The sequence below is a fragment of the Amia ocellicauda genome, chromosome 4 (genome assembly GCF_036373705.1).
Source record: "Amia ocellicauda isolate fAmiCal2 chromosome 4, fAmiCal2.hap1, whole genome shotgun sequence".
In the NCBI taxonomy this organism is placed as follows: domain Eukaryota; kingdom Metazoa; phylum Chordata; class Actinopteri; order Amiiformes; family Amiidae; genus Amia; species Amia ocellicauda.
Window position 1 is genome coordinate 42363319 of NC_089853.1, and position 20627 is coordinate 42383945.

Genomic DNA, 20627 nt, shown 5'->3' on the forward strand with positions numbered 1-20627 from the left:
TAATTTTTTTCATAAGCGTCCAAACATTTGGTCAGCACATTTCCAAGGAAAATATTTTAGGAAATTCAGACACTGGATTGTTGGCAATGCACTGCGATTTTACGTGTTTGTTTTTAACACTGAGGTGAGTGTTTTCCGAGTTGTTTCCTGTAAACACAGCACTCATTAAACAGATAAGTGATTTCGTTCTTTACACACTTCAGAATTTTGATGTATAACTGTGCCTGTCTAATAGTGGGTTATGAAGCTGAAATGACATTGACTTTTTATTAAAGGTTTTGTGGACGGAGAGATGGAGATAATCAATACAGGAGCTAAAGGTCAGAAGAAGGAAAAAAAACATTAATTCTCCCACATCCATTAGCTGCAGTGTATCAGTGCATTGCCGTCAAAAACATTCAAGATCCCCCAAAGCATTATGCACTTCTCATCTGTCCCAAACTCCCCGTCTGTTTACCTGCAAAGCTTTGTCTAAATATTAAGATCTGCCAATGTCTTTAAATTGCTTTAGTTATTAAGATCAGATTGAGCGGTAAGACTTTAGTTTAGAGGTGCAATGGACTCTTGGTAAATGCATAATTAACAAGCTATTTTCACTGCATTTGTAATGGTCTGTATAACACTAATCTATATTTAATTAATACAATTACATTTATCATTAGCAGAAAGGTTCATGACACTTTACAAATACTCCAAGTTGCAAATCATAACCTATAATGTAAAGTGTTTTTAATTTGAATTGGGTCAGTAGTTGACGATTTACACAATTGTATTACACCCATAAGACTACATTCTAGCCACAAGATTTCTAAAGAAATACTTGCATCTCCTTTCTTCTTATAAATAGTGTTTAGTTCATTATTCAGATTTTACTGAGTATGCACTGCATATTTGTATTGTGGACATACACATTTTGGACTTTAGGTATTTAAAACATGTCAAATATATAATTTTATATTATTTTGTTCCTTAAATATATATCTTATGTTTTACTTTATGTAACCAAAGACAATACATAACTATACTGCAACAGGGAATATACAGAAATACCTAATTCACCTCCGCAATTAACTTTAGTTGTAACCAGGGAGATTAGCCATTGCTAAGCAACCACAACAACAATAAATGTTGCTTTATATGTTTGTGTCGTCACACCTGAGTTTGGTTAAACCTTGAAAGGAAATAATATAACAAGGCTGTTTAAAAATTGTGCATTGTACAATGTTTTTGATGGTGGGACTTTCCGTAGCCAGCAACAGTTTAAATAGAGTCGTGGTCACCCCTGTCCTCAGCCCATCACCTCAGCGTCTCCCCTGCATTCAAATCTGCAATGTCGACAGGAGCAACTAGGTTATCTGTGGAGAAGGATGATGATTTCACCGGCCGTCACATAAAGCAAATTTCTTAATGGTTTTAAGTCAGTTGTATGAAGTGTCACAACAGTCACTTCACGTTTTATAAATCATCCACTCATCCGCAGCCCCCTCCCCACTCCTGCTCCCACATCAATGGAAAAACAAAACGCATTGTTGAATTCTTTGATGAAGTGAAGTGATTCAGTGCAGCTGTTATCTGTATGATGACTTGTCTGTTTTTGTAATTATTATTTATTCTCAGCATCACATTGCCCAAGGCTTTCTCCTCTGTTGTTGTGATTTTCTTTCTTCTGTATCGTGGTACGTTATAGGCCGATCACTGCTGACTGGCTGTAATGAATGCATCACCGTTCTGGCTCAGGGGTGACTGCAGGATGAACCCTCGAGAGGTGACGCTCGCCCATCCCCCTCTGTCAGCTGTCAGGAGGACACAGGTATTGACTGACCTATTGACCTTGGGAATGATGATGGTTGAGATGTAGCAGCCGGTGTATGATTGGGCCTTGAGGAGATTGGTGAAATTTGAAAGATTTCTCTTATCCACATGAGTTACACAATACAGTACAGCCTCAAACAGCCATTGTCTCTCTGAAATGCTATTTTACAACAATACATTTAAATTAGTTGTGATGATGGTTTATTATTGCTATTAGTTGTAGTGACAGTAATAATGTTGTATTTATTTATTAGACTACATTGGAGCAACATAAAACAGTACAATATACTTTGATGTAAGTCCATATCCCACATATAAAACATGTTTTTGGCTAAGGGCTCTTACTCATAGTATAGTTTCATAATGTGCAGTAACGTTTATCATTTTTATGGCTGTAAGCACTTTTAGAGTCCCAAAATACTCAATATTGTTTAGAAAAATACAGAGAACGCTCTGCAAATGCACAAAGTGGGCGTGACGTCTCAAGTTTTAGAAAACAATATGGCTTCTACCAATGAAGTCAACTGTTTGGGTTTTTTTGATGCAAACAATCTTTATGACATTTTTGGTGTAAATTAAGTGGAACATGAAGAAATAGTGGGTCAGATTCACTACAGATTTGAACCACTAGCAATTAAAAATAACCAGGCTGGTGCAGGGTGTTTTATTGAAAAATGCTATACACCAACAAATAACTCATACTTATATCCACCTCCATGATAAGATTGCATGTCAGCTAATTGTGTGTAACATGCAGTAATTGACAGATTAATTTTGACAATTCAGATTATTTGAGGAGTCTTGACCTGTACTGTGATACTATCCTATCCTAATAATTAAACCATATTTTCTGAATACTAGCATCATTAGATTTAATGAAAATTAATGTGACATTTTGCATATTTGTCCATTAGTATTTGTAAGTTGAACACCATTGGATTCTTAGATTGATGTGCCATCAACTGCACTAATAAATGAGGTAATTACATCTGCATTTAAAACTAAAAGATTATAGTCTCCTTTTGCTTATGTAGTATAGTCATGTGTACAGTAATGATCTGAGTTTGCTCATAGGATTAAACTACTCGAATACTGTTGCCAATGCAACTTTATTTATTTAATTAATTAATCTATAAAACTAATTAAATAAGTTTTATATTTGTATACGTACAGCTCATGTAATTAAAAACATTATTGAAGGGAAACTAATTGTGTGTGGCACACGTTCATTGTTTTGAATAGAACATTTATTATCTTAAAAACCTCCTACATATTTATTTGTAGTTCCTATATTTGAATAATAGGTTTATTAACAGCAGGCATTAAAATGACTGGCAATGTCCTTTGAAGGCAATTGGCTAGCCTGATTAGTGACAGGTTCATTATTAAATACACATGCACTGGCATAAAGTAATGCCTTACAAAGCTCCTAAATGGAGTGAGTCTGGTCTTTCGGGTCTGTACTTTTTCTAATCTATATTAATGATCTGAACTCTGGGATAGTTAGCAAACTTGTCAAATTTGCAGATGATACTAAAATAAGTGTCTCAGCAGATACAATCTTGGCAGCACAGGCTATTCAAAGGGACTTAGATAATATTCAGTTGTGGGCCGACAGCTGGCAGATGAAATTCAATGTAGACAAGTGCAAGGTAATACATGCAGGTAACAAAAATGTCCAGTATAATTACACTATGGGAGGAATAGAACTAGATGAAGTAACGCATGAGAAAGACCTAGTAGTCTACGTGGACTCCTCACTTTCTCCAGCGAAACAATGTGGGGAAGCAATAAAAAAGGCAAACAAGAATGCTAGGGTATATTGTAAAAAGTGTAGAATTTAAAACAAGGGCAGTAATGTTCAGTCTGTACAATGCGCTAGTTAGAGCTCATCTGGATACTGTGTACAGTTCTGGGCTCCACACTTCAAGAAAGACATCGCTGCTCTAGAGGCAGTTCAGAGGAGAGCAACCAGACTTATTCCAGGTCTGAAGGTAATGTCCTACTGAGAGACTGAGGGAACTGAACCTTTTCACCCTGGAAGAGAGGAGACTACGTGGGGACTTGATCCAAGTCTTCAAAATCATGAAAGGCATCGACCACATCAAACCAGAGGAGCTTTTCCAGATCAGCAGGGACACACACACCCGGGGACACAAATGGAAATTGGGCTTCAAGGCATTCAAAACAGAAAACAGGAGACACTTCTTCACACAGAGAGGCGTCATAATCTGTACAAACTCCCCAGCGATGTGGCTGAAGAGACAATTTGGGAACATTCAAAAACAGACTGGATAGGATCCTTGGATCACTTAGTTATTAATGGACACCAAACGATCACGATGGGGCGAATGGTCTCCTCTCGATTGTAAACTTTCTTATGTTTTTATTCTTATGTTCTTAATACCACATAGTCCTTACATTAATAGCTATTGAAATTGTAACTGATATAAATATGTATTTTAAAAACAAGCCACAATTGTCTTTGAAAAGTAAACTTAATGAAAATGATTGAAATAAGTCTATATTATTAGTATCTACCTCAGGACAATTGAATTAAATAATGCCTTGGCTGTTCAATTTATTACAATTGCCCATAATCCCTGTTAAACACCCCTTGAATGGTTTTTCATTCTTTTTTCTCTGCTTATATAATTTCATGCCTATTAAATCAAAAATGTCTAATAGGGACTGACAGACACTTAATTGGCATTTGTCTTCAATCTATTCAATTAATACCTAACTGGTACCTGAAATGTCAAGGAGCTGAATGACATCACTGTTGCCATTAGTAACTGTTTGGGCGATGGAAGGTTCTTTACAATGGCAAGCCTGGTGGTTTAGAGCTTTTTATCCCCATAATTGAAAGCAAAGGTTTCTGTTGCTGAAAAGGCCAATCTGACATACCTATACAGATTATGTACCAGGTTGCAGACATTAGTTACAAAATAAAAAAAAGCATTGTCATGATTAAACTGTCTCAGAGCGCATGTGGGTAGAGGCCTTCTACTTATACATTCATGTATTTTTACAGGTTAAAATAGACAATTAGAAAAATGAATGTTAAATACATTTTTGGTCCTTAAAGTAAAACTCTGACATTAAATTCAAATTAAAAAAACAAAGGTTTATGAAACTAACTTGCATAAATGATCCTCTTGACTATTTATTAACATAATCATCATCTCAATAGGCGATATCTGGTACCTATCCCCCCCGGTCAACAGGAAAGTAAAATAAATTATGAATCACTCATTGTATGTATATTGTAATTCAGGCAGAATGTATATATACCCTTCTGAGGCAAATTCTGATAATTATACTACTTAAGGAAAAGACGTTAAAAAGTATGGACTGCAGAACATGTATAATGCTGTAATGCTTCTTATAAAGCAATGCAAACAGCATGATATGTTTAATTTCAATAATGTAGTATCTGTGTTACATATTTTAATTGTTTCCTTAAATGTCTGTTTCTCCTGATGATATTTAGCTTTTTGTTTTCTTGCAGAGCACAGTAAAGGTACCCACGAAATCTCCGCTACAGAAACGGTGAGGATTTCAGAGGTGCTACAGCAATGTCAGTATTTTTTCCCAGTTCATTCCAGGTCCCACTGTACTTCACAAATGATCTTAAACTCCAATTGATTTGAGTCAAAGCATAAACATTGTGTCAAGAACCGTACCTAACCTTCACAGACTTCATCCAGGACCTCCCTGAGGCCTGATGTGACATGAATGCTTTCATCAACAGCTTGAGGCTATTTTCCCTCTTGTGTCACTTTGTCGTCTTTACTCAGTCAGATGGCACTACTCAGGTAAGGTCACTTGGTATCCAGTGTATGTGAATGCTTTATTTTGTAACCTTTTTAATCCAACCCAATTTCTACTTGTAAAGTACCTGCTGGTACCTGGTAATTAGCATTTGTGGTGTACCATGTTTTCTGATGCTTATGCTTTGACTCAAGACCACAAAAGAAGTGTGCGATCTTCAAAGTAAAAGCACAGTTTTAGGTTTGTGCCTATATTCATAACAACAAGGTAGAAAAATGGTAATTAATAAAACCTGACAAATCTAACTAATACAGTTTGCAGTTGAACCAATAAATACATAAATAATCAGGCATTGAAATTGATATAGGTAATGCAATTAACACAGATAAATTAAACTAAATATAATCCACCTGACATATCCCATGGAATATTAATAATCTGAATATTTGCTTTTACTAAATGCTTTTTTGGATTATTACATATTGAGGCTGCCTAATTAAAAGAGTGACAAATTAAAGGAAAAACCAATATAAAGTGTCTCAGTGAGGTGTTGGGCACCACGAGCCACCAGAACAGCTTCAATGCTCTTGGCACAGATTCTACGAGTCTCTGGACTCTACTGGAGGGATGAACACCATTCTTCCAAAAGATATTCCCTCATTTGGGGTTTTGACGATGGTGGGGGAGAGCGCTGTCTAACAGGTCGCTCCAAACTCTCCCACAGGTGTTCAATTGGGTTGAGATCTGGTGACTGCGAAGGCTATAGCATATGATTCACATCATTTTCATACTCATCACACCATTCAGTGAGCTCTCGTGCCCTGTGGATGGGGGCATTGTCATCCTGGAAGAGCCCACTCCCATCAGGATAGAAATGTGTCACCATAGGATAAAGGTGATCACTCAGAATAACTTTGTCATGATTTGCAGTGACCCATCCCTCTAAGCGGACAAGTGGACCCAAACCATGCCAGGAAAATGCTCCCCACAGCATAATAGAGCCTCCAGACACCCTCACTGTAGGGGTCCAGCAGTCAGGCCGGTCCCATTCTCTTGGTGTCCCACACATGCACTCGCCCACTTGTCCAGAATATGGTGAAGGATGACTCATCTGACCAGATCCCTTTTTTCCACATCTCTGTAGACCAGTGCCTATGGTTTTTGCACCACTGAACTCTCAGATGTGCATTTGTCTTGAGGGGTTTATGCACTGCAGCCCTACTATCATATCCCTCTCTGTGTCGTTCTCAGCGGACTGTTCCTGCTGACACAGTCTGATCACGTTCTGCATTGACATTCCCAGTCATCTGGGAAAGAGTTGCTCTTCGGTTTTTCCTTACATATGTCAGTAATGCATGAGCATCACAGTCATCGAATGTGCGCCTTTGACCACAATGTCCAACCCTATTTACTGATGTCTTTCCCATAGATCTAAATGTTTCCTATTGAAACACTAGCCAGTTGAGCATCTTTGTGACTGAAGCTCCTGCCATTCATGCCCCAAAAATGACCCCCCTTTCAAAGTCACTTTCCTCTTGCCATCTTGATCCAAAATCGAGGTCAACTGGGCCTGCTCAGCATTTTTATACATGTCACAGAGCATGATAGGATGTTAATTGCTTAATAGTATCATGCAGTACACCTGTTTGGAGGCATCTGCATTCGTTATGTTCCTACACTCATTTATTCAGGTTTTTCCTTTAATTTGTCACCCGTCTGTTACTCCACAGTGAGGGCCACTTCTGCAATGGTGTTCAATTATGAACAATCCATTTGCAGGACATCATTTCTTCAGGGCATTGTATTGTAATCGGGTTTGAGCCTTTATATGTTTATTTTTAATTGCCTTGGTGTTTGGCAGAATCTCAATTTCATATCCATGTTTTTCTTTGGGAAAGGTAGTGTAACGAGGTGAGGGGCCGGGTCTTTGATCACTGCTATGTGCCTGCCCTAATGCTCTCTTTTGCCATAGACAGGACCATGGACAGCAGAGGCAGACCCTCCATGGATCAGGACCATGGACAGCTGGTGGAAAAACACTGGCAAGGCAGCAGAACAGCCACACCTGCCTGTGATTACTAATCACCCAGACTGCAAGCAGGTGTGGCTGATCAGTGCAGGTTATATAAAACTCACCCTGTGGTTCTGTCTTTGTCTTAGAAGGTGGGGAGTGGATGGAAAGGCAAGGAGGGTGGCTTGAGGAGCAAAGAATGTACAATCTAACTGAGGCTGAGGACCTCGAGCAGCATTTGAATTGTTTTGGAAGGCTATGACCCACCTGAAGACCCCTGGAGCCCTTTTGACCACGAGACTGCCTAACTCCTCAAGACTTTTGTTTTGTTTTGTCTGTTTTTTTGTTAACCCTGGGAAACCACTTAGCTGTCCAAGGCTAGTTAGGGATTTTGTTTTGGGTAGCAGACAATCCCTGCTACAGATAGCGCTCCTTACAAAGAGCTAGGCTTTTGTTTTCACTTTTTCTCAATATCCAAGGCAGAACTAAAATAAACCAACAGCCGGGGGCTGTATTTACCCTCTTCCTTGGTTTGTCTTCCTGTGTTTTGACATTGTTCCCCTCCTAACATTCATTTGGCTGCAGTAGCCCATCCCCGCATCTTGTTACAGTAGGAAAATGGATGTAGCCTACCAGATTAAAAAAATTCTCCCTTACTTACCCATCATGCCAGCAGTGCCAATCTAAGAATTAGTTGTATTTTTTAGTTTGTTTATTTTTCTGTGCTGAAGTTAATGAGTAAGAACTTCATTCATTCTAATTATAAAGGTTTTCTCTCTCTCTCTCTCTTTATATATAAATACACCTGTGAATAAAGCTTATTCAAACATATAATATACTGTTAAGTCTTCCTTTTATTTTAATGGGTCTTGACATTTGAAAACACTTCATACTGTGTTTTCAAGGCATTTGCTAATTACACAACTAGCTATTGTGCTATTCTGTCTGATTTCTTTCCTAAAAGCCATAAGCACATTAAGTATTCCAAAAGCCTTCTCCCATAGAGTATTATTTGTAGTCAATGGCCATTTATCACCCATGCTCAGCATCTCAATACCACATTGAGTACTTTACATGAGGTGAAAGGACTTTTAACATTCAAACTACATTAAATGGTTTGATGATGCACAAATTGATCTAAAAACAAAACAACCTTTTAATTCCTTCCAAAATTAAGCACTCCCTCCTGCTACCTGAGTCGGTACTTTGGACATTTCTTTCTTTGCCAGCATGCAGAATGACTAAGCTGTGTTTTTGCCAAGTTCAGTCTTTTAATTGTCAGTAAAATAATATCTACAATTTAGCTCTGTTGCATTGTATTCAGAGTACTCTAATAAAGTAGCAGACCAATGAGGTGAAAATTGGATTGTGAACGAAGTGGAAAATTAAACATTTTCCAATGTATTGTTTAGGCATGGCGGTGATAGCCTGAAGTCCGGGGAAGCATGAATTCAATCATACGCTTGGCAGAAAACACTCAGTTTTAACTGGCTAATTATATCACATTTAGTATCTTACTAACCAAGCAGCAGTTTGGATTTCAGTGTGAATTAGGATATCTCTTACCAGATTCCTTGTTTTATGGCATTGCCCAGTCCTCTGCTCTGAACTGTGGTGCTTTTGGATGATTGTATCTTGTCACACACCAGTAAAACACATAAAACCAATCCCATACAGAGACATGCCCACCTGCTGCTTCTGTTGAAATGATCTTATTGGCCACAAAACGTATGTAACAGAAGTAAGGAATGCTGAGTGAGAAAATAAAATGTGGAAAGCCATGTTTTAATTTACATTTAATGAATATCTTAGGTATTTAACACTCATCAGAACCTGAGGGAAAATATGTACTTTGTTTTTTTATGTCTTTCAATAAGACATTTTAAGAGCTGAATAATGAGAAAAATGTAATCAAGGGGAATTATGAAGGCAGAAACCCTCAAACTTCTAATTAGTGTACAACGCATTGTGTGACCTCTCATGTAACCATTAAGAAATAACTGATTCAGTATGTATTTTGAGTCATATTGTTTTGCCAGATTGCCGATCATGCTTGAGATACTAACATCCAGGGGTGGAAAGTAACGAATTACAACTACTCTCGTTCCTGTAATTGAGTAGCTTTTTCATGTACTTGTTTGAATATTTTTCAAATTTGGTAATTTTACGTTTACTTAAGTATGTTTTGAATTACGTATTGGATGACAGACAGACAAAAAGACCAATAAATGAAGGAGCAATACATTAAAATGTCCAGCATCCCGTCCACAGCACTCAGCCGGCCAATCACAGTGTGTGATGCTACGGTTGGTCCGTCAATTAATGAAAGACTAGAAGTCAGTCCTCCAGTCCAGCCCCAGATAGCAAACTGATTCTGGCCCAATACTGGCCCAATTACGCTTGCGATTTTGGCCCAATGACAGCTGCCAGAACTGGCCCGATGTCAGAATGTATGACGGCCCTGAATCACACCAAGGGAACTGGGCCAGAAACGGCTGTCGCAATCGGGCCACAGCCTGCTAGCCAAAACTGGGCCAGACTCTGCAAGCCCAAATTGTACCATGTCCCATCCTATTCAGGACTATAATACATTTTGACAGTGGATCAGTTCAATTAAAACCTCATCCAGACCTGGATTACAATTGATCAGGTGAAAACTGAAGTACCTGCAAGAACTCTGATACCCATATAAACTTTGTCTTAAACTTGTATAAACATAATTTGTGTAATACGTACAAAGCACCATATATGATGGAGATATAACTACAAAATATTTTTAAATTATTTTTTAAACAGTTAAAGCCTACAAATCCCTTTGCATTTTCAACAAACATAAAATTAAGCACCACATTTTGAAAGCACTAAGAAAACAGTAATATATGTTATGAAATGTCAGGATAGTGATATATTAAATAAAAATACAAGACAACATCATTAATAAACAACAGTTTATTATAATTACAATGTGGAATATCTTCTGACATAAAAATACAAGACAACCATGGCTACTATTGAACACGTATACAAGTTATTGAATGCTTAACAACATGAACTCTCCCACAACCTTTGATTTCTGCTTAAGTAAGATCATAGCAACATTACCCTACAGCTTTGTATGTATAATATTAGCTTATTATTAGCTTAAACTTTAGCACTGTCCCCGCCAGTATATATTATATAATATATATTAATTGTAGTCAGAATAAAATAGTTTTATCAATAAGTATTAATTTGTATCATCATTCATGCTGAGCTTATTTGAAGGGATTTCCTCTCTTGCTTTTGACAATGTTAAATAATTTCTGAATAATTAGATAGAAAATATACATTAAGCACGTAAATGGAAAGTATACATACATATTCTAAAATGACCTGCTTAGCATTAAAAAACAATAGAAAATACCTGCTTTTTTATTACAACATTAAAACATCGGTCATGGTTTCAAACTGTAGGATGGTGTAGCTACACAACTTTGACAAATGAATTGTGTGTGAATCACACAAACACAAACTGACAACAGACAGTCTAATGAAATGCGATAGTCAAAACATTGACACGTTTTAGTATTAGGCCGACTGAAAAAAACGAGTACTTTTATAAGCAAGTTTCCGATATAAAAAATACAATGCTGTACTCAAATGAGAACGATCGCATTTTTAAATGTGAATGTTAGCCACGTTTCATTCGACTCTCAAAAACATCAGACATTGTGAATGTGTATATTAATTCACGAATAATAACTTTAAAAAGTTAGAATTGAAAACGTCATGTACTTGACAATAAAATAAACATCCAATACAATACAATTTAAGCCTGTCATGTATGGTAAGGGACGTTTGTTATTTTTTAATTAAAGTTATACACTAATGTACACTACAAAAGTCTCTAAATAATTATATTGTTTTGTTGTGTAATTAAATTGCGATTGAAGAATTCAATAAATTCAAGTACGTACCAAAAACGTCGTTTCTCTGAGGAAACGACGTGCAGAGATGAGTGAGTCTTTAGGCGGGAAGGTTGAATACAGACGGATGATTTGCATAAACACGCCCACATGAAAACACATTGATGTATTTATAACTCATTCGTGTGTTTGTGATTTTATTACATTTAATGTACATATACACTCACCTAAAGGATTATTAGGAACACCTGTTCAATTTCTCATTAATGCAATTATCTAACCAACCAATCACATGGCAGTTGCTTCAATGCATTTAGGGGTGTGGTCCTGGTCAAGACAATCTCCTGAACTCCAAACTGAATGTCTGAATGGGAAAGAAAGGTGATTTAAGCAATTTTGAGCGTGGCATGGTTGTTGGTGCCAGACGGGCCGGTCTGAGTATTTCACAATCTGCTCAGTTACTGGGATTTTCACGCACAACCATTTCTAGGGTTTACAAAGAATGGTGTGAAAAGGGAAAAACATCCAGTATGCGGCAGTCCTGTGGGCGAAAATGCCTTGTTGATGCTTGAGGTCAGAGGAGAATGGGCCGACTGATTCAAGCTGATAGAAGAGCAACTTTGACTGAAATAACCACTCGTTACAACCGAGGTATGCAGCAAAGCATTTGTGAAGCCACAACACGTACAACCTTGAGGCGGATGAGCTACAACAGCAGAAGACCCCACCGGGTACCACTCATCTCCACTACAAATAGGAAAAAGAGGCTACAATTTGCACAAGCTCACCAAAATTGGACAGTTGAAGACTGGAAAAATGTTGCCTGGTCTGATGAGTCTCGATTTCTGTTGAGACATTCAGATGGTAGAGTCAGAATTTGGCGTAAACAGAATGAGAACATGGATCCATCATGCCTTGTTACCACTGTGCAGGCTGGTGGTGGTGGTGTAATGGTGTGGGGGATGTTTTCTTGGCACACTTTAGGCCCCTTAGTGCCAACTGGGCATCGTTTAAATGCCACGGCCTACCTGAGCATTGTTTCTGACCATGTCCATCCCTTTATGACCACCATGTACCCATCCTCTGATGGCTACTTCCAGCAGGATAATGCACCATGTCACAAAGGTTGAATCATTTCAAATTGGTTTCTTGAACATGACAATGAGTTCACTGTACTAAACTGGCCCCCACAGTCACCAGATCTCAACCCAATAGAGCATCTTTGGGATGTGGTGGAACGGGAGCTTCGTGCCCTGGATGTGCATCCCACAAATCTCCATCAACTGCAAGATGCTATCCTATCAATATGGGCCAACATGTCTAAAGAATGCTTTCAGCACCTTGTTGAATCAATGCCACGTAGAATTAAGGCAGTTCTGAAGGCGAAAGGGGGTCAAACACAGTATTAGTATGGTGTTCCTAATAATCCTTTAGGTGAGTGTATATATATATAAAAATAGTGCTGGTGTATAAAATAGAAGAGGCAATAAACCCACTAGTGCTGACAGGATCTCTGCGTGTGTGCATTTCCCCCGTTTTCTCATGTCATTAAACATTTTAATTAAATACCTATAGTGCGTTTCAGCTGTGAACTCCTCAAAATGAATCATTTATAACAATTTCTTCTCCAGCCGCCGGACCTAAAGTTTATGCGATAGGCTATATTTGATATAATAATCTAGCCGACAGTCTGGGCTGTGTAATAACATGAGTCATTGTGAAACAGTTAGACTCGCGTTGATTCCTGAAACGTGATTTTCTACACATCTTGTCAATACTGTTCATCTGCTCGCATCTGCCTATCCTCCGATCAGCTTTCCTTACGATTTCAATCTTGATCACTTGATCTGATTGATGTGAATTATTTTCTATAGCGCACTGTACTGTTGAAAAGCTGGTTTTCTGCACTGATGTACACAGCTGTAAAGCGAGCCATTTCGCAGCGCTGTCACAGTGCTGGGGTAGTTTCAATGGAAATGTGTGGAACTGTTACACCTTATTAGAGCCTTGTGGCAAAACGTGCTAAAAGCCAATTCCACACATCATTCAAGTTGTTGCTATGGATATACTCTTTCACATAGTATACACAGTTTAATCTAAAACGAGTTATATGTCTTGTAATCACAATTTAACAGTTTGTACTATTATTATTATTATTATTATTATTATTATTATTATTATTATTATTTCTAAATTACTTGCTGATATTTAAATAAATAAATAAATACCTATTCAGACGGGTGACAGATTAAAGGAAAAACCTCAACAAATGAGTGGAGGAACATCATGAATGCAGATGCCTCCAAACAGGCAATTAAGCAATTAACATCCTATCATGCTCTGTGGCATGTATACAAATGCTGAGCAGGCCCAGTTGACCTCGATTTTGGATCAAGATGGCAAGAGGAAAGGATCTAAGTGACTTTGAAAGAGGCGTCATTATTGGGGCACGAACGGCAGGAGCTTCAGTCACAAAGACGCTCAACTGGCTCGTGTTCTGGACAAGTGGGCGAGTGCATGTGTGGGACACCAAGAGAACGGTACAGGTCTGACTGCTTGAGCCCTACAGTGAGGGGGTCCGGAGGCTCTGTTATGCTGTGGGGAGCATTTTCTTGGTATGGTTTGGGTCCACTTGTCCCCTTAGAGGGAAGGGTCACTGCAAATCATGACAAAGTTATTCTGAGTGATCACCTTTATCCTGTGGTGACACATTTCTATCCTGATGGGAGTGGTCTCTTCCAGGATGACAATGCCCCCATCCACAGGGCACGAGGGCTCACTGAATGGTGTGATGAGTATGAAAATGATGTGAATCATATGCTATGGCCTTCACAGTCACCAGATCTCAACCCAGGTGAACACCTATGGGAGATTTTGGAGCGACGTATTAGACAGCGCTCTCCCCCACCATCATCAAAACACCAAATGAGGGAATATCTTTTGGAAGAATGGTGTTCATCCCTCCAGTAGAGTCCAGAGACTCGTAGAATCTGTGCCAAGAGCATTGAAGCTGTTCTGGCGGCTCGTGGTGCCCAACACCTCACTGAGACACTTTATGTTGGTTTTTCCTTTGTCACCCATCTGTATGTATATACACTGATCAGCCATAACATTATGACCACTGACAGGTGAAGTGAATAACACTGATAATCTCGTTATCATGGCACCTGTCAGTGGGTGGGATATATTAGGCAGCAAGTGAACATTTTGTCCTCAAAGTGGATGTGTTAGAAGCAGGAAAAATGAGCAAGCATAAGGATCTGAGTGACTTTGACAAGGGCTTTGACGACTGGGTCAGAGCATCTCCAAAACTGCAGCTGTTGTGAGGTGTTCCCAGTCTGCAGTGGTCAGTACCTATCAAAAGTGGTCCAAGGAAGGAAAAGTGGTGAACCGGCGACAGGGTCATGGGCGGCCAAGGCTCATTGATGCACGTGGGGAGCGAAGGCTGGCCCATGTGGTCCGATCCAACAGACGAGCTACTGTAGCTCAAATTGCTCAAAAAGTTAATGCTGGTTCTGATAGAAAGGCGTCAGAACACACAGTGCATCGCAGTTTGTTGCGTATGGGGCTGCGTAGCCGCAGACCAGTCAGGGTGCCCATGCTGACCCCTGTCCACTGCCGAAAGCGCCTACAATGGGCACGTGAGCATCAGAACTGGACCACGGAGCAATGGAAGAAGGTGGCCTGGTCTGGTGAATCACGTTTTCTTTTACATCACGTGGATGGCCGGGTGTGTGTGTGTCGCTTACCTGGAGAACACATAGCACATAGGATACACTATGGGAAGAAGGCAAGCCGGCGGAGGCAGTGTGATGCTTTGGGCAATGTTCTGCTGGGAAACCTTGGGTCGTGCCATTCACATACCACCTACCTAAGCATTGTTGCAGACCAGGTACACTCTTTCATGGAAACAGTATTCCCTGATGGCATTGGCCTCTTTCAGCAGTATAATGCGCCCTGCCACAAAACAAAAATGGTTCAGGAATGGTTTGAGGAACACAACAACGAGTTCAAGGTGTTGACTTGGCCTCCAAATTCCCCAGATCTCAATCCAATCGAGCACCTGTGGGATGTGCTGGACAAACAAGTCCGATCCATGGAGGCCCCACCTCACAACTTACAGGACTTAAAGGATCTGCTGCTAACGTCTTGGTGCCAAATACCACAGCACACCTTCAGAGTCTAGTGGAGTCCATGCCTCGATGGGTCAGGGCTGTTTTGGCGGCAAAAGGGAGACCTACACAATATTAGGCAGGTGCTCATAATGTTATGGCTGATCGGTGCATACATAGAGGTCAGAGGAGAATGGGCCGACTGACTCAAGCTGATAGAAAAGCAACTTTGACTGAAATAACCACTCGATACAACCGAGGTATGCAGCAAAGCATTTGTGAAGCCACAACACGTACAACCTTGAGGCGGATGGGCTACAACAGCAGAAGACCCCACCGGGTACCACTCATCTCCACTACAAATAGGAAAAAGAGGCTACAATTTGCACAAGCTCACCAAAATTGGACAGTTGAAGACTGGAAAAATGTTGCCTGGTCTGATGAGTCTCGATTTCTGTTGAGACATTCAGATGGTAGAGTCAGAATTTGGCGTAAACAGAATGAGAACATGGATCCATCATGCCTTGTTACCACTGTGCAGGCTGGTGGTGGTGGTGTAATGGTGTGGGGGATGTTTTCTTGGCACACTTTAGGCCCCTTAGTGCCAATTGGGCATCGTTTAAATGCCACGGCCTACCTGAGCATTGTTTCTGACCATGTCCATCCCTTTATGACCACCATGTACCCATCCTCTGATGGCTACTTCCAGCAGGATAATGCACCATGTCACAAAGGTCGAATCATTTCAAATTGGTTTCTTGAACATGACAATGAGTTCACTGTACTAAACTGGCCCCCACAGTCACCAGATCTCAACCCAATAGAGCATCTTTGGGATGTGGTGGAACGGGAGCTTCGTGCCCTGGATGTGCATCCCACAAATCTCCATCAACTGCAAGATGCTATCCTATCAATATGGGCCAACATTTCTAAAGAATGCTTTCAGCACCTTGTTGAATCAATGCCACGTAGAATTAAGGCAGTTCTGAAGGCGAAAGGGGGTCAAACACAGTATTAGTATGGTGTTCCTAATAATCCTTTAGGTGAGTGTATATATATATATATATATATATATATATATATATATATATATATATATATTATTTATTTATTTAGAGTTAGTGTTGGCTTGGAGATCATGTGACAATGCTTTGATAAATTTTACTCTGTAACTTGTACTCTGAGTACTTTTTAAATGAGCTACTGTTCATTTTACTTGAGTAGTTTTTTATACCAGTACTTTTACTTCTACTTGAGTAGTTTTTTATACCAGTACTTTTACTTCTACTTGAGTAAAATTTCATCAAAGTAATAGTACTTCTACTTGAGTATGATTTTTCAGTACTCTTTCCACCTCTGTTAACTCTTATCATTTTTTTATATATTTCAAGCAAATTATTAGTGTCTACATTTAATTATTTTGAGGCTCAACTCTCAGTATGGGTCACATAACAGCCACAAAATATTGGGAGTAAATCTATGTGCAACCTGGGATCCCACATCCACAACACATTAATTAAAGCATTATTTCTAAATTAAAATCTCAAAGCTGGAGTTAATTAATGTAATACTGACTGATATAAGTATAATGTTAAATAATGCATAAGCCTTCTCTAAAATGATTTTTATTTTCTTAATAATTGTATATATGCTAAGCACACTACATTTCCACTTTATTTGAGTTGCTGGTCAGCTTTGAAAAAATACATGCAAAAGGGACTAAAAACTAAAGCTAATTTAACTAATTTGCTATTTAAGTGTGTCAAATCATTCAACATTCAACAAAACATTCAACCCTGGTCTTCTCACCCAGTGTACTTTTCAAAGCTCCTTATTCTTTTCTCAGTACTGCTGCTTGGATCTGGTAAGACAAGACATGAATTCTGTACTTAAAAGAACCAGCTGTGTAATTCTGAACAGATCATTATTATCTCAAGTATAGAGTGTTGAGTTGTGTGAAACATCATTTAAGATGATGCGGACATGGGGAGACTTTAAATTATTCTTGGTAGCTGTGGTTTTATTTAACAATGAATTGGTTAATTCTTTACCATTTTCCATTTGGATATTTTTTTTAATTACAGCTAATCTCCTTACTCTGCTGAGGGCTGTCTCTTATTAAAAACGCCTCCCTTCTCTTTTTCTCCCTTGCATCAAATGCTGATTGGGGAGCTCAGGAAATGTGATGTTTTTGATGATTATACTTTATTTGCCTTTCATGCATCTTGCAATGTATTTATTTGATAATTACAGTGTGTGTATGTGTGTGTTTGTTTCTTAGTAACACCCTAATCACCAATTCAATGAATCAATTACATCATTAATTTACTGAAATAAAGGCCTGTTTTGGCTGAATTATGCATGTTGCCTTGGAGCCAAATAATAGCCCTGTACTGGAGAAAATTAGAGAATTGAAGAAAATCCTTTATTGTTTATCCAACTGGTTGATTAACCAATTCCTAATTACAAACATATAGTCTGCACATGGGCAGACTGTTTTGTTTTGTGACATCAATGTGCTTTTGAATATGACCTTTTTGGGGTGCAGCTAAAAGGCCTGTTTTGTATAATTATATATTGCGTGCAGTACATTTACTACAAACTTTGTTTATGAGTCAGAAAACAGTAGAAATACAAATTGTGGCGATTACACTGCATATTTTATTACATGAGTACCCATGTGTTATTGTTTCGTTTACCAAAGAAATTCTGTGTTACGTATTAAGTGATAACATTACACTAAATTGCTTTTAATCATATATTAATGAATATGTGCCTCACTAAAAACTTGAATAGCATATTAAAGCATTTTCCCCTTGGCTCCCTTTAAAATCAATCATTCAAACATCAAATCAATGTGTAATATTATGATCAATATTCCATCCTACAAAAGTGAGCCTGACTTTAAATGCTATACAATTCTGTAACACCCTTGATGGTGCCCAGTGACTCTTCTATTAAAGGAATTAAAGTTAGAGCCAAAATAAGAAACAATTGCATTTCACTCACAGATGGGAATTAAGTCCAAGACGTTTCTGACATTTAAAAACGCTGCATGGTTAGGGAGGACAACAGTGCTGAGATCAAGTGAGTCAGAAAGATAGCGGGAGATCAGAAAGGAAATAAATGCAGAAGGCAGTTGGTCCACATTAGGAGTAGAATATTAATTGGTGCTGAGTAGTGTGAACGCTGGCAAGATGCGCTCACACTGAGGCCTGGCTTAAACCAAATAGTCACCCATTTGCCAATTGCTAATTGTAAACTCATTACTTGATGGCAGCTCAATACTGGGTAGGAAGAAGCCTGTGTTTAATTTAGTTCCACTGTCAGGTCGCATGTTCAGACTGTACAATCAGCAGGTGTCGAAGTTTGGCATTAATACAGGGGCAATCGAGTGTGGGGTCAAATGTGTTATGATCTGGTTTAGTCAGTGCAATGTTCTTGGAATGCCACAGTCTGTTTCTTTCTGTATTGCTAAAGATTTGAAGTTATCAGGTAACTCACTCATATATTAGCCTTCAATTCTAAATCATAATTAATCAACTTGTCCTTAAAGAAACTGAGAGACTTCCTTGACAATAATTGTATAATAATCTCTTTCATGTAAACGTTTTGAATGTCGATTCAGTATTTCTGTCATCCTTGGTTTCTAAATGCTCTGACATTTGGCCAGACGCTCTAGGTCTTCTACAAAGATTGTATGCTATTTTATCATAATTGCAAGATAAGATCTTATTTGAATTGCATACAAAACGCTCAGAAATATTTATTTGCTTTAATTATACACTTCCAACTGAGGCTTAAAGTCAAGGGTATAAGCAAGATTGAATCAAGGGTATGTATGTGCACTCATTTTGTCTGGCACCATTTTAAATGCATATCATATGTTTCCAGATACATTGATAAATGTCTTTGAAATCCAAGGTGGAAAACATATTTGACCTGTGGATGATTTTTGACAGATAAATAATTCAATTATTTGTTATGCAACAGAAATGTATACCAATATGTAACTTAACAACAATCAATTGTAAAATTGATGGTTTATTTATTATGTAGTCCTAATAAATAAAATCCTAAAGCACTGGCACTGATCTCTGACATATATACAGCAAAAGTTTCCATGAACTCCATGAACTAGAGTATCTTGCAGTTTGCCATCAACAGAGAGAATTGCCGAACCTGTTTGAAACGTACAAATTGGCAGCTTCAATCAATATTGATTTTTGAGTTTACAATGACAGTGCATATGGACCATCCCTGTTCCATAGGCCAGTTTCATAACCTTGTTGTTTAGTGTCGAGAAAAAAAATGGGACACATCTCAGCGTGTGTCTGCTGATGATTTTGCTCAGTAGAATGAATGTCAGACACTGAAATTTGTTTGGAAATCAACGTTTTTCTCAAGTGATTTTTAGTTCTGTTGTAATGCATTTTAATATCTGAACTACTTGTTCTAAGCATTATTGTAATAACATTACAGCTGACAATCGTAGTTAAACAGAACTTCTGGAATTTCATATTTATTACAATTTGTTGTACATGCCTAGATTTATGTTCCCAAATACACTTACCTAAAGGATTATTAGGAACACCTGTTCAATTTCTTATTAATGCAATTATCTAACCAACCAATCACATGGCAGTTGCTTCAATGCATTTAGGGGTGTGGTCCTGGTCAAGACAATCTCCTGAACTCCAAACTGAATGTCTGAATGGGAAAGAAAGGTGATTTAAGCAATTTTGAGCGTGACATGGTTGTTGGTGCCAGACGGGCCGCTCTGAGTATTTCACAATCTGCTCAGTTACTGGGATTTTAAACCATTTCTAGGGTTTACAAAGAATGGTGTGAAAAGGGAAAAACATCCAGTATGCGGCAGTCCTGTGGGCAAAAATGCCTTGTTGATGCTAGAGGTCAGAGGAGAATGGGCCGACTGATTCAAGCTGATAGAAGAGCAACTTTGACTGAAATAACCACTCGTTACAACCGAGGTATGCAGCAAAGCATTTGTGA